Genomic DNA, 12,157 nt, shown 5'->3' with positions numbered 1-12,157 from the left:
TGCCATTCTGAAAAGTATATATAAGGTTATTTTACACACCTTTGACCTGTGACTTGGGTCCCCGTCTTCCCAAAAGTAATGCTGTTGGCTTCACCTAACTATTTCATTCAGTATATAAGTGTATAGGTTCACCAACTGGGTCTTGATTCCCCTGACCTGCTACATAGCCTGTCTAGAATAAGTCTGCCTTTGGTGTTACTTACCTTGAATTGCTGTGTCCAATTCTTAATATGTGTATTGTGGGTTTTACTAGCCTTGGTCTGCCTTGGGCGATTCTAAAATAAGTTAGAGAGTTATTGCTTGCCTCAATCCGTGTTCCACTGATATACAAAGCGACTGTAATAGTTTATTATGGAATCCGTACAGAAAAATGAAAAAAACAAACGAATGGGAGATTTGACCGATTTTCGGCCGTACGAAAATGATGTATGACTAAAAGTTTTGAACAAGTCCCCAATTAAGTGCCATTACAGTGAACAAGGGCTGCAGGGGCTGCAAGGGTGTCCCCAAAACCGTTGTTCACTGTAGTGTCCTCCAACACAGTCGGAATAAAGTTAAAAAAATAAAAAAAGAGGACCCTGCTGCGCCGGCTCCCATCCGCGCAAATGAAGAGAACTTGCGTTGAAAAGGGATGCAGGACACGGCGGGACACAAGGAGGTGTGCCGCCCCAGGTAAGTAAATGGGTGGGTGTGCAAGGGGGCAGTCCGAAATGTCTGGAGGAGAGAAAAGTAAAAATTATTTTCTGTAAAATAACTTTCAATTTGTTTCTCCTTCGGACATTTCAGATTTGTTCATTTCTCAGTAATCCAATTATTACACCATTAGGTCTTACTCAACTTGTCTAACTGAAGGTTATCCTAAATGTGTTGTAGGTTCATAGTGTCCCATGAAATGGTGTTCCACTATTCAATAAAGTATACTTGCAACACTGGGTTGTGCTTCCCCTGAATCTGCTTAGAGCCTTTCCAAAATATTCACAGGGTCCAGTACTTACCTGGAAATACTTCTGTCTTTCTTAAAAGTGTGATACGGTTTTACTTTCCCTGATTTGCTGAGTAAAATAGTTGGTGTGTTAATACTTGTCACTGAGTAGCTTACGGCACCACCAGAACGTATATGAGTTGATTTACTAACTCTGAAATGAGTTCTAAAAAGTAAGGTTAAAGGCATACATGTAACAAAGTTGGTTTGTTATGTGATTTCATAATTGAGTGTCACTGCATGACTGACAGGGTCTACTACCCTTGCATTACTGACTGTATTCAAAAAGTATACATAACCTGGTTTTACTCCCCAATAAAAGCTGATTGCATTCTGAATGTGAATAAGTTTACCTTACCTTGACTACTGATTGTATTCCTCATGAGGTATTGAGTTGGTTTTAATAATTGTGCTTATATTTATTGTGATAGTGCTTATTTACCCAGGATTCATCTTGGCCTACTTTTATTTAAATAAACCATTTACTTTTACAATACATAGGGGGTCATTACGAGGTAGGGGGTAACCCTGCTGCTTTATAGGCTCCATTACCCCTTACCGCCTCACTCGTAATGACCCCCATAGTGTTTAGTGTTTCTTTGGACCATATGTATGCTACAATTTCTTTGTATCATGCTACAGGCTTCTCTCCCTCATATGATAAGCCTGGCGTCTCTGTCTATGCTGCAAAAGCTCAGGTGGTACAGCATTATGCTAAGAGTGGAGTTGTGTACTGTCTCAGTTACATGGTTTTACTAAGCCCTTAGTTGGGCTTCGGAAAGACTGTCTTAACACCTTCCAATGGGGCCTGTGGCAGAGGCGTAGACAGAGTAGGGCCTGAGCGGGCAAAGCCCACCCAAAATCTGTAAATGTCCACTCAGCAGCGCTGTGTGGGCATTTATAAATGTGAATGTAACTGCGGTGGGTCTGACTAAATTTACAATCGCGGCTACGCCTCTGGCCTGTGGCCCTCACTGCTCTACTGTTTCTGCACTGTCTGTTATCACTGGAGTTATATGATGTCAGAGGTCCTCTAAAAGTGATTCTTCAAATTGTGTTCTACATAAGAAGTCATACTCTTACATGGTTTCATAGACTACAGTGTTTGGTCCATTTAAATAAGTTTTTTCTTTTGTGCGCATTGCAGGCCGAGGGGTCTCCATCTGCTACAGAGTTTGTGAGAGGGACACTGCTCTCCATCTTCTACACAGTATGTGAGTGGAACACTAGTCTTCATCTGCTACACAGTATGTGAGTGGAACACGAGTCCCCATCTGCTATACAGTATATGATTGGAACACTGGTCTCCATCTGCTACACAGTATGTGAGTGGAACACGAGTCCCCATCTGCTACACAGTGGCGGGCCTGGCGGGCTGTCAGGAACCCGTGAGCAGAACTCGTAATGCTGCGGCCCGGTATGAACGGTGCCGGTGCCGTACCGGCACCGTTCATACCGTGGCCGCCACCATTATAATGAGGCCCATTGTCCATGTGGAAGAGTAGAATGTACAAACTACTATCCAGGCATTTGATTGGATGTGGCGGTAACTAGAAGCTTCAATGAGGGCTTCAGGCTGGGGAATACAAGAGAATAAAAGATACCCTGTAACATTTAACAATATAAAAACATTTTAAATAATTTTCATTAGATATGTTGATTTACAGATACAATAAGTATAAGGTATAACAATATAAACGTATATTGTTTGTAGCATTTTCTGCAGTGCTGCAGTAATATAGTCTGAGTGCGCCGACAACAAAGCAATCTGGTGATTGCCTCCGTGAAGGAGGAGGGCCACAGAAACGCAGCGAGGATAAACTATTGACCGCTCGCGCAGCTGAGAAACGTGGACGTTTACCTCAGTGCAGCTGAAGGCTGTGCTCCACTATAAAAAGTGGGGGTTGGGAATTTCAGGCAGCTCCTCTTCCTCGTCAGGTTCAGGGGTTTGACCAACTGCCTTCACCTTAGGTGCAGTCGAGTTATGGAGAATGTTTCCTTTCCCTCTTCTTTGTTTCTTGAGTTCCTTAGCCTTGGGTTTCCCCTTTGGCTTTGGCTCAACCTTGGATTTGGCCATGGCAGCCTTGGTCTGCGACCTAGTGCGGGGTCGTACTGCTGTATACCCCACAAGGCCTAGGTCTCTGAGGTAATTTCCCAACAGAACTCTCCCAGGAACCTGCCTCTGCACACTCAGAGGTATCCTAACTCCTTCGCCATTCACTGTAAGAGTTACAGGCATAACTGGGAACTTGAGAGGGGGTCCATCAGCCAACTTGGTGGGCATCAGAGGAGCTCTGGCCAGTACTTCTGGGTTTACCAATTTGGAGTCCACCACAGTTCTGCTGGCCCGAGTGTTCCTAATGGCAGGGGTGTCTACACCATCTACAAGTACACTATCCTTACAGTAATGCTTTCTATTACCAGGGATGGAGGCATATGCCTCAGCTACCCTAGGTTCCCAGGATCCCCAGGAAAATAAGACTACTTCAGATCCTATCCCACAGGGTAATGAATCAGAAGAGAAGGATGCCCCTGTGAGTATCTCGTCCTCATCATGAGAGAAGGCCATATTCTCAGAGTGGACACCCAAGCTTTTGACCTTGGATCAGTGATCCCCCTTCACAGGGTCACTTGCTCCACAAGCCACACCATATTGGCTTGGTCTTGAGATATAGGGAGCCCTAGAGTAACCAGTGCTGTGCTTGACGTGGTCACTCCAACTACCCTGGACATGGTCTTGTGACATACCCTTATTAAACATGCTGTGGCCCTTATGGGAACAGGAATTTTTCAAATGTTCCACACACTTTCTCCTTCTGCTTCTTCCCCTCCTCCTGGTTACTAGAAGCAGGGTTGTCCTTATGGGACACCCCACTGGATACCCTCAAGTCAGCTGCAATGGCCAACTTCTTAGGATCAAACTCCTTAGAGTCAGCCAAATGCTGTTTAAGATAAGGGGATCACGAGGCAAAAATGTGTTAAAGCAAGACCAAATGAATCATACCCTCAAATTTGGTTGCCTAATAACCTTCCACCCAATCAATCAGTCAAGGTTTTCAGGGATTTCGTTTTATATGTGGCCTAAGTACTGCATTCTTTCTTTTTGTACTCTCTAAATTTCTTCAAGTATTGGGCAGGAGTCTTCCCAAACTTTCAGAGGTGAGTTTCCTTTAATTTCGCAAAGTCTTTTCTGTCAGCCTTTGACATTTCCCCAATAGCACTGAAGCCGGAGTGGGATAGTCGACTGAGGAACCATGCAATCATATCAGCATCCGCTACTTCTTGTACTTCACAAGCATACTCAAATGCAGTTAACCAGTCCATGATGTAATTCGTTTCATCATACACACTAAGCAGATCTTTAGAAAACCTAGGATGAGAAGAGGGGCCAGATCCATTCCCAGACCTTCTGAAGGAACTATTGATAGCCTGTAACTTGGAAAGCTCCAACTGGTTATCCCTGTCTTTCTGTCTTTCCAACTTCTCCAGCTCAAGCTTGGTTGTGCTGAACTCAAGCTCTTTCTCGCTGAGCCTAAGCTTCTTTCTCTCAAGCTCCTTCATGGCTTCTGCTTCAGAGGAGACAGATAAAACATTGGACAGGGGGTCACCCTCTTCCCCCTCTCTCTCTCAATGATGGCAGCAACCGTAACACCTTTACTGTTACTAGTGTTGGGAAGAAACTAGGATCCCCCTGAACCCTCAAGTGCTTTAGAGTTAGGCAAGACGTCTTTAAGGTGCTATAATGGACTAGGGGGGAGGAGAGGGACTGGGAAGGCTCTCTCATGAAAAAATAATCACATACACAGACTTAGATGAGCACTGAAGAAGGCAGTTATTGTCTAAATATAAGGCGCAATTAACTATCAGTTGGATAGATTTGTAATTTCAGATACCAGGCCTTTTTAAAAGCTTAACTAGTGCTGTAGATGAGTCAAACTCCCCCTCCTTCCCAGAAGGAATGTTGTCTATGGGATTCAAAATAGACCGCAGGCTTAGTGTGCAGTGTCTGTCACCATGGCCAGCACAAACTGACTCACCAGGTGTCCACTGTCCATCCAGGGTCCATGGGCGTTAAGAATAGGACTCACATGTTTTGTAACATTAGCAGGAGGAGTGAAATATGGGTAGAATTAATGAAAATTGTTTGTACATACATATCTTTCGTTTTTCCTTGGGCTAGGCCTCAAGGTGTGTAAAGGTCTGCAGTGTGTTTTTGCATAGCTAGCAAAATGTAGAACAGTATGCCCTAACAAAACCGTTGACAATGAAGAAAGAAGGCTTTGGAGCATCCCTATTATGGAAGAAGGAAGGATTTGGCTGAAGTCATGATCCAGCTAGAAGTGACTCTCCATACCAAGCCAGGCCTGTATAAACCCCTGCTTGAGACCACTTTGGCAGCCAGGAATGGCAAGAGGGACTGGAGAAGACTGTTCAGGCAGCAGAGTCCTTTGCTACCATCCTCATTTTGTAAGATGACACTTGTTATCCTTACAAGATCGCCTTTTTTAGTTGTTTACCTAGAGGGGTGTATTAATTCTGGACTGAGCGTAATTAGGGACACCCTTACACTAGGAACAGCCCTACCACCTTCTGCACGATCAATAGAGGGAAGAGGTGCAATCCTATTTTCTTGCCAATCTATAATCGTTTGGATTCATTCAGATTTTGTACCAGTAGGAGTCCTACCTCTTTATGGACAGAGCTTTCTTAAATTGTCAATATTAGAAAGATTTAAAGCAGTGGCCGTGTTTTTTCATATTATTAGTTTAGCAGATGATTTAAAATTACTAAGCGATCAAAACTCACAGTGTTTCTGTGTAACGGTAATTCAGGCACTACACCAATGTGCAACATCGGAGAACCTTAGATGTTATCCTCACCGCTGTACACCAATTTGTTAGAATGGATTTCTAAACTCTGGCCTGGTGGACAGATGTGTAGGAGGCCACCCTTGTTAGATGAGCAGGTGACACTTCCGAGAAGATAGCCAGACCAATTCACGGTTGCTTGGAGAGCAGTCAAGGCTAAATCCCAGGAGGTTTGAGGGTGACCATTTTTTCTTTTCTTTGTTACTTATCATGGGTCTCCAATGAGCACACAGAGTGAAACACCAAGAATCACAATTAGACAGTAGTATACAAAAATACACTATCTATTATAGGCCCAATAAAAACACAAATTGAATAATGAAAATGCACTAGTAAAACATCACACAAGCAACACACTATGGGCCTCATTACGGGTATGGAGATAGCCACGCCGCTTTTAGCAGCATGGTACCCCCATACCGGGTACCGGGTACCGGGTCCGGGTTCCTGGAATGGGGAAATACCGGGCCATTCCGACCTTGGAGGGCCCGGTATTTCCCCATTCCAGGAACCCGGACCCGGTACATCCACATTCCCATTTGAGCCCCCATAGGGCTCAATGGGAATGGGGAGGATGCTGACAATGGACCCATTAATGACGGGCCCGTTTTTAGCATCCTGGTCTGCTAGCTGGTCCCGCTAAGGATGCCTGTTTTTACCAGACGTCCTTAGCGGCACCCGCCAGCAGACCTCGTAATGGGCCGGTAGAGGGATAACGGGTCCGACAGCTCTACCGGCGCCGTTATCCCTCTACCGCATTCCTCGTAATGAGGCCCTATGTAATATATATTTACACACTCATTGGAGTCGGTGTGAGAACGTTTATAGCTACACCAACATCTGTAAGGGAAAAGGGTGAATAACTTGTAGCATCAACAGTCTTCAGAGATGGCAACCCTAACTTTATAAGTACAGCCCTAAAATGAATGTAACCTTGTGCTCAATGTTCAATGCGCGTGTAAAAGCACATGGTTGTGCGTAAAGTTCACAAAGTACTTCTTAGAGAGAAGGAAAAAGTTAGGGGAAGAATTCTGAAAGGGGTGAAACAGATTCCAAGAGTGAGGATCTGCTACGAGGAACAAAGTTGTCCCCGTCTTTCAGAAGGCTTTAGGTAGCGAATACTACCCAAGTAAACAGCAAGACCAAAATTGACCTTCTAGATTTAAATGCATTTGGATGAACAAAGGGTCACTGGTAAATGACGTCACTACTCACCTCACTTAGCTCGGTTTTGGTCCAGACTTGGCAAGTCTAGAGGTGGTCACCAGAGGTATGATTTCCTGCCCTTCGTTCGGCTTCCAGATGCACAGGCGCTGAGGGTGCTGACACAGGTCCGGTATGGGACAGGAGCTGTTATTCTTGATTCGGATGAAGAACAAAGAAAACACCAATGCAGCAGGACTCAGGGCACTGTAAGGAATGCGGGAAAACCACCTTTAGCGACCAGCACTGTCGCACAGTGATGCAGTGGGACCCGACTCTTGTGGTATCATGCAGCATCCTATTGAATGGCCCAACGGTGCTGGCATGATGAAATTCGGCAAATGGGTGCTTATTTGGATAAGATGGGATTCCTCAAAGAAACTCAAAATGGCGATGCTCCTGCACAGCAACCTAGGATTGAACTGGACTGGCCACTCGATGGCCCACTGACACTAAAGTGTCACTGGGCCATCCCACGGACACAAAAGAAGTTACAAGAAGTATGACTGTGTGGGGAAGTGTCTTTATATGGCTATACAATTCTCCAACAACTGGCCACGAAGAAAGCGGGGGGGGGGGGGCAGTCCATCAGGGGGTTTGATCACAGCAGTAAAGAATACACTGATAACTGAGCTGAAGCTGCGTTTGGACAATACATATGGTATTTTGGCCAGTGCAGTAAAACTGAAGAATATCTTAGGAGGGGCCCCAGTGTTACTGGTTAATGTGTATAATAACAATAACAAGACGAGTATCAAACTGTCTCGTATTTTGAGCAAACTATCCGAAATCCTTGAAGTTTCTTTGTGAACACGGTAGAGTTTATATGCTGATGGGGGGAGAGGGCGACTGGAACACATTCTGTTGTGAATTGGAAGGGAATAGGCAACCAAATCAACGTAGGAGACAGGACGGAAAAGAATGGGTGGCTTTTTTTTTTGTAAGTGGGGTCTCTTAATGCTTAACGGAAATTGCAAAGAAAAATGAATTTAGTAGGTTGTGTAGTGACTACACCGTAATGGAAAAATCTATTATGTCATCCTGCCTAGAACTTTAAATTCCACTAGGTGTGTTGAGTGTCATGATCCCCTAATAGCAATGATTGCTTTTAAAACTCAGTCAATCCTGATGCCTGGTTTAACACTGTCAAGAGGGGGTAATTGATTGGTGAAGAGGTCGTTTAATGAGCATAAATGCATGGAATACTTTAATGATCTCTTAAATAAAACCCATCTACCTGAAAAAATTGAAACTTTGAGAGTGGGCTCTTTCCCCTGCTTTCTTGATAGATTTGTTAAGGGAGGAAAAGTGAAGAGGATGAATACGTGGACCAGACTCCACCAATTTGATTGTTTGGCGCAGAAGCGGAAACAAATCGTGCAAAAAGAAATATGTTGGGCCTGGAAAGATTTGATAACTAAAGAATCTTTGATTGGACGAGTACAAAAACTGAAGCAAAAATTGATTGGTATAAATCGCTCCGATACTATTGGTCATATCTAGAAGGTGAACATTTTTTGAGAATCCTTCTTAGCAAGGATTCCCAAAATTTCTGGGGGGTTATTAACAATCTGGTTCATCCTCAGGATGATAAAATAGATAATCCCATCTCAGAAGCAGTATGGGGTGAACGTTTTGAACTCATTTACAGGGACCCAGCAATTATTGGTCAAGATCCACCTATTAATGGTCCATAGAGATTGAACATCTGGGTAGCACAAATTGAGGAAGTTATTAGAAAGTCCTCTAATTCAAGAGCAGCTGGACCGAATTGCCTTTCTAATGCTTGTTAGGAAATATTCTCAGAAATCTGCTAATTCCTTCCACCTTGGAGACCACCAGCAACTTTGCTGTATTTTGAGGACTTGATTTTTTTAACCTGGAGAGAGTGAGACCCTTTTTCCCACCCTCTCACATATTTTAATGTGATTTTTGAACTTTGTGTTTCTTTTGGTTATGGAGCCTGACAAACTTCATAGTCATCATCTTTTACATTGTGTCACAAAGAACCTTCAGTGCAGTGGCACAGGGAAGTCTTCCAGATTTTGCAAAGGTTTAAATACCTTCTCTGACATAAACTACTGTTTCCCAGAGCAGTAGAGTGAAATTGACGTTACTTACATTTGTAACTTTCTAGACCCAGCACACGCTATCTTACATTAGGGTGCTGGAGGGGTTACTTAGTATCCCCTTTGTCTAGCTTCTCATGTAACATTTTTATGTTACCCTTTCCTCACTGAATGGCTGGCGGAATTGGTTTACTTTTAACTACCATGGTGTGCATTTACCGCGGGCAGCGTTTGCAGCTGCAGTAAAGCACCCAAGGGTGCCATTTTTGTCAAAATGGCCCGATCTTCTTTTTTCACCATTTCAGATTGGAAAGGTCCTTCTTGAGATTTACTCTGCTTGCCAAACCAGGTTTGGTCCCTTTGTGTGCTTTGCCTTCGGCGGGTTTCATGAGTGAAGCCCGCTTCTGGCTCCCGGGTGTCTGCTGGGGGCAGAATGTGAGGGAGGTGCCCGAAACTCCCTGTGCTTAGTCTCCTAGGAGAACCAAATGCACTCTGTAGTGATTGGCCGGCTGACTGTCCGGCAAGGACAGCCACCCTGCTGGGTGACTGACAGCTAGGCTGGAATGAATGGGAGAGAACTGAATAAAAGGCGAGGCTTTTGGCTTGGAAGGCAGGGTCGACCACTGGATGAAGGAACCGAAAAAGAACTTGAAGAGGACGCCTGCTGCAATTCCTGGACCGTTGGTTTGCCCGATGAAGCCCTGCTGCTGTGCTGAAACTCCAAATTCGTATCGACAGAGAACCCCCTGCAAGGACAACATCTCCCCTTGAGTTGGTGGGACCAATCAACTCCAAAGTAAGCCACCTGGACATCTTCTCGGAGCTGGTTGAATTTCCACAGAGTTGCTGCTGGAAACCGAATAACCAGAGAGAGGAACACCAGATTGTGTGCATTGCTTTTAAGTTGGCCGGACACCCAGGAAGCAGGACTGACCGAGCCTGAGCCTCCTCAACAGAGTGCGGGACCCAGAAGCAAGGAAAGTCCATCTCAACAGCCAAGAACCACAGTGTTGCTATTTGCGGTAGCCTGAAGTGCCACTTGTTTGAAGATTGCCGGTTGCGAGCGGTTATCATCCCGTTGCTGTGCCGGAGTCCCCAGAAGTCCTCCCTCTTGTCCCCACGACTGAGGCCCAGGAACAGAGAGATCTGCAGAGCTGCACAGGAACAGAAGCCATCTGCTGCACTTTTTTTTCAATCCAAAGGTACTGAGAGAACTTACCTCTTATTGTAGAGTTGCTTGCATCCTCTACTACTCACAAGCCTAAACAGCTTGTGGCCCTACATTGATTATTCTTTTCTTACTTACCTACCAGAAGTGCTTCAGCTCATATAAACTTTTGCCCATTGACATTGGCTTAACCTATTAAACTGAATGACTCTGCTTAGGGAATCGAAAGTATTTGCCAGCTTAAGAATATTTGTGATCTCTTGTTTGTTCTAATACCCTTTTCCTTTGACCAACTCCTAAGAATGTTCTAAATACAATAGTAAGATATTAATGTCCCCAGCACCCTAGCTATTGAAGTCACCTAAGGGTGTAGGTTGTGGCTGTGGGCCATCCCCAAAAGGGTCTTTAATGATTTAGAAATTTAGGGGGTCATTACAACCCTAGAGGTAGCCATGCCTCTATTTGCGGCATGGCTACCTCCATTCCGGGTACTGGTTCTGGTTCCTGGAATGGGGAAATACCGGCCATTCCGAACTTGGAGGGCCCGGTATTTCCCCATTCCAGGAACCCATCCCCATTCGAGCCACCATAGGGCTCAATGGGAATGGGGAGGATGCAACCTGGTCTGCTTGCGGAACCTGCTAAGGACGCTTGGTTTTACTAGGCATTCTTAACGGGTCCTACGAGCAAACCTCGTAATGCGGCGGTAGGGGGTTGACAGGGTCAGTAGCTCTACCAGCCCCATTAAACCCCTACCGCCAGGGTCGTAATGACCCCCTAAGAGTGTGTCGTTTTGGAGTGTATTTGTATGTTACTTTTATATTGCTCCCTTCTGAAGAAGGCTTACTCTAACTGACTGATAAATAAATAAATAATTTCTTATTCAAGAAACCTTGTGTGTGTTTATTTGAATACTTGTCAATGTGAACCTTTGTCTAACTCCCCTACAGCTCACATTGACCCCTCTTGAGATAAGCCTGGCTACTCGATCACACTACCAACCTGTGTAGTACAGACCTATACCAAAGGTTGGATCCTATTGCCAGGAGGTCAGGGGTGTTGTAGTGCACCCAAAGGGTACTGCATACAGTCTTGCCTAACAAAGCTCCCCTAAAGCGTAATGTTGAGGCATGGGCTGTGATTTTATTCCTTCTATTCCATTAGGTGCCGGCAAATCAAGAGGCTCCAAGCCATTGGAAGCGATCACTGATTGTTCCTATTTTCAAGAAAGGCGACAGGAATAATCCATCTAACTATCGCCTCATTTCAATGCTGGCTTCTGAAAGTAAAATATTTGCCAGTGTGGTCTTGCAGGAATTGCAGGATTGGACATTAGCAGCTAGTCGCCTAACAAAATTTCAAATAGGTTTCAGGAAGGGCATTTCCACTTTGTTGAATGGTTTAGTGATTTCCTGTATACAGGAATATGCCAAGATGGAGTCGGCAAGGCAGGTATTTGACATGGCGATTGATTTCTCGATGGTGTTGGATTCGGTGATTCGTTCACGCCTTTGGGCAAAGTTGCATGCCTGTGGTATCCGCCATTCTCTCCTGGCAATACTAATGTATCTACATACGGGGACGGTTATACAGGTCAGACTGAACAGACACGGGCCTTGTCGAAGGAGTTCTAGGCCCATAGGGGGCTGATACAGATTTGTGTATTGGACCCCTGTCTGTTCAACCTGTACTTGGCTGACCTGGGGATATGGTTGGGTGCAGGGAGTTTAATTGCCCCAATCTTGGAGACCTGCGGGTATCTCACCTCACTTACGCTGATGATGTTATCCTGATGGACTACAGACAGATTGGGCTACAGAAACTGGCCAGTGCAGTGGAAACCTATGCTAAGTTAAATGAGCTTGAG

The sequence above is a fragment of the Ambystoma mexicanum genome, chromosome 6p, assembly GCF_040938575.1.
Source record: "Ambystoma mexicanum isolate Mex_15411 chromosome 6p, UKY_AmexF1_1, whole genome shotgun sequence".
Classification (NCBI taxonomy): domain Eukaryota; kingdom Metazoa; phylum Chordata; class Amphibia; order Caudata; family Ambystomatidae; genus Ambystoma; species Ambystoma mexicanum.
The sequence above is the reverse complement of the archived record's forward strand: the minus strand, read 5'-3'. Positions refer to the sequence as shown.